Source organism: Halyomorpha halys, unplaced genomic scaffold (genome assembly GCF_000696795.3).
Source record: "Halyomorpha halys isolate HHAL.00 unplaced genomic scaffold, Hhal_1.1 Scaffold247.1, whole genome shotgun sequence".
NCBI classification, from domain to species: Eukaryota; Metazoa; Arthropoda; class Insecta; order Hemiptera; family Pentatomidae; genus Halyomorpha; species Halyomorpha halys.
Window position 1 is genome coordinate 1064208 of NW_027111361.1, and position 3804 is coordinate 1068011.

The following is a 3804-nucleotide window of genomic DNA, read 5'->3' on the forward strand; positions in this document are numbered from 1 at the left end:
AGTCAAAAAACAAATTTATGCAGCCCACTTCCATTTCCCTTTACCTTAAACTAATATCCTACAATAAACAGAGCAAATGTTTGAAGTTTAAGGCCAAATGTAACGTAATGTAAATTAAAAAAAAATAAATAAAAAAAAAAAGTTAATATCGAATATTTTACTTCAGACGAATAAATGTCAATAAATTTTAATGGAGTCAGGCCTTGCAGACTTCAAATCTATCATGTGTAAAAAAATCAGTATTATTAGATTCAAACTGTACATTTTTCTATTTTAGATTGAAAAATGGATGAGAAATTTAATACAAAATTTTACAAATAAAAAGGTTGAGTTAAATAAAATGTTTATTGGTTTATTATTGGATTGACAGTGAAAAACGAAATGATTTACAATAAATAATACCTGAAACATTTTCTATACCTCCTAAACATACAACGTAAGGTATTTTTAAAAATGTAACACCAATAACATATCAAGAAGTCATACAATCTAATATATATAATATATATATATAATAATATACAAATCTTCACTGCCTGTCCATATACCCATTTCCTTAAATATCTAATACCCTGCATATAACAGCAATTGGAGCATGACTTAAGAAAACCAATTTTGAGCTATCTAAAAAATAATCTCGAATATTTATAAATCAATATAACCCAGTACCAAATTGATAAATGTGATAATTCATTCAATTTATAAACAAACTTAGTTGATTTGAAGCCTGGAACAATGAACGAAAATCCAATAAAAATAGAAACTTTAAACAAATCATTTTCCTGCAAAGAAATACTCTTTTCTTTCTTTTTCTTAAATCACACTTATTCTATTCTGTCATTATAAGAAAATTATCAATGGAAGTGAAAAATAATAACTTGGTTTTGATTTTTTGAGCTCAACAATAATCTTTATTCAAAAAATTACTCAGTTATGTTCACACTACTTCAGGCCTAATTTATTACGAGACAATCCTCAAGAGTTTCAGAAACTTTTTTTTTTTTTTTATGCCGATCAGTGATTCTTTAACAACAGCTGTATGATGCCCAGAAAGGATGACACATCTAAAAAAAAAATTCAGTCTTGTTCAAGACCTAGACAATAAATCCCTAGTTTCATTTTATATAAGATTATTTTACAATAGGACTGTAAATCTCAGAAGAAGTTCTCAGTAAGGTGAGGATGAAATATTAAGAAGATATATATGACAACCCGAGAAAAACGATTAATATTTTCTATTTTTTTTTTTTAAATAAAGCAACGAATTGACAAACCAGTACCAATACAGCGACTGGCAAAAAAATTGAATAAAATACTTAAACTATATTAACATAAATGGCTAAAAATACACAATTGAAAATCAACAAAAACATTTTACCATTCAAGTGTTCTAATAATTAAGAAAATTTGTATTGAATAAAAAAATTTTTAAATCATTAAATTTTTTTAAGGTCGTAACAGTAGGGCCAAAATCCAAATTTCTAAAACTTACTATTATTACCATTTGTGATTTTTACCTATAAATATTTTTAAAAATCAAAAAACACGGCTTAAGCAGTAATTTCCGTAACTCATAGGATTATTTAAATCTTACGGCCAAAAACGTGTATTGTTCCTTTACATGATTAGTTAGGAAAAAGAAAAGAAAATATTCAGAACTTAAAAACGGTACCATTATTTTAATAACAAATTGTTTAATATTTACTAAACTATATAATGTTATTTCTCACTGCAGAAAATACTGAACTTTTGAGCTCTATCTAAAAGGATGAGAGTGGTCATTTACAAAACCATCGTAAGGCCAGTAGTGATCTAGGGGGAGAAACATGGCCCTAGCAGAAAAGCAATTTCGGGAGGAGTCTCGGAGAATGGAGTTTGGAGAAGAAAAAGAAGGAATGAGGAACTGATAAATTTGTAGGGGGAACCCCGCATCGTGGCGTTAATTAAAAGAGCGAGATTAAGATGGTTAGGACACGTTGAGAGGATGCCCGATGAAAGGATTCCCAAAAAGATGGTTTATAGCAAACTAGATGAAAAACGGAAAAGAGGACGTCTCCGGATCAGATGGTTGGACGATTTGGAGGAGGATTTGAAGTTATTGAAGGTTGGTAGATGAAAGGAAGAAGGGTCTCTTGCTTCTTCCTTTTATCTACCTGTAGATTTGTTGGATGTTGTGGAAGAGACCCGGGTTCTTGTAGACAGTGTAGTGCCATAATAATAATAATAAACTATACGAGGAAAAAATAACTTTTATTGTCCCATGAACTGGAGGTGATTCCCCTCCCCCCTCCCCCTCCCTATCTGTCATTCTTAAGGTGAAATATTTGACTTCTCTAACATCTCGAGAATTCAAGGAGAACAGTTGTTGCTTTTTGAGGGGTAAATAAAAAAATCTCCAATAATTCCCGCAAGGTCGTTAAGAACTACAATAAGAACCTGTGAAAGTGAACATTCGAAATTAAAACGAAAAATGCAATTTTCGTAAAAGTTTGAAGTTACAAAACATTTCTTTCTTTTTTTCTATGTTTTAATACCATGGCCTTCAAGTTTCCTAATTTTGAAACAAACAAAAGTAGAACCCACAGGAATTGAAGGAAAATAAGTTTTTAGTTAAAAATTATATAAGAAAAGTTATTATGTGTTAAAATACTAGACTTGAAGTGAATTATCCGTGGTTATGTGACTAATAAGAGGCCAATAACATCAATAATAAACAATAAAGTTATAAATTGGAGGACTTAAGTGATAATAAATTAAATAAGCAGACAATGATAAATTGAAGGATAAAGCATTAAACCTATAAATAAACAAGTTTTCATGGCGGAAAATATTGGATTCCTGATAGGTAAGGTGCATAGAAACAAACCTGTGTTTATTTATACCCAATATCTGAATATGAATTTATCGTATTTTGGCCATCTAATAAGATCGTTGTACATATTTTTAATGTGCAGTATTATAATTAAAGCTTTAGTGGAGGAGGAAAAACTATATTAAAAAATACAATGTCGTGCAGCCCAACTTCATAATAACTGAAAAGTGTGAACCCTTACGAAAAAATTGAGAAAATATTTTTTAAAACATCTTTATGTTCAGAAAGTTTGCACCTATATCATAAATTTATAAAAATTCATTACTAGGTTTTTAATATAGACTATATACCTGTTATTGATATGAAAACTTTTGGATTTAAATAATTAATTCAAGCTCAACAAATTATAACAGTTCCTTAGAGGCCCAAACGTGAGAATACTTGGAAAAATGTATAAAATCAATAGGCCTTTTATTTACATCTCCGAGTTCGATCTTTGGTTGAAGTTCCTTCAAATACGCTTTATTTTGCAAAATAGCATTAAATCAAAAATGAGGTTTTGAGTGAGTTATTTTATACAAGGCCTCATAGAACAAGACCTCGGTGAAAAAAAGTCAGTTATTTCACCCTAATTTTTTAATTACTTCAAATGAAAACTATGTGCACTTACTTGAAAAAAGTGATGAGTCTATCAAGAATAGTTAAAAGGAATAAAAACTAGCGGCTGTTTCAATACCTTAAAAAAATTGATTTTTTAACACTAGAAAACCTATGGAACACCATTTAAAGTAGAGTAAATTCACTAAAATATGAGCCCTAATAGAGCTATTTACGTTCAATAGTTCCCGAGATAGTTTTTTTAAAAAAAACATTTCATAAAAAATGTACTCAAAAATCAGTAGTTAGTGAATGTATTTTGAGAAATCAAAATCTCAGGAACCATAAGACGTACATATGTCTGCCAGTGCTCAAAATAAAGGTAATTTAACTAA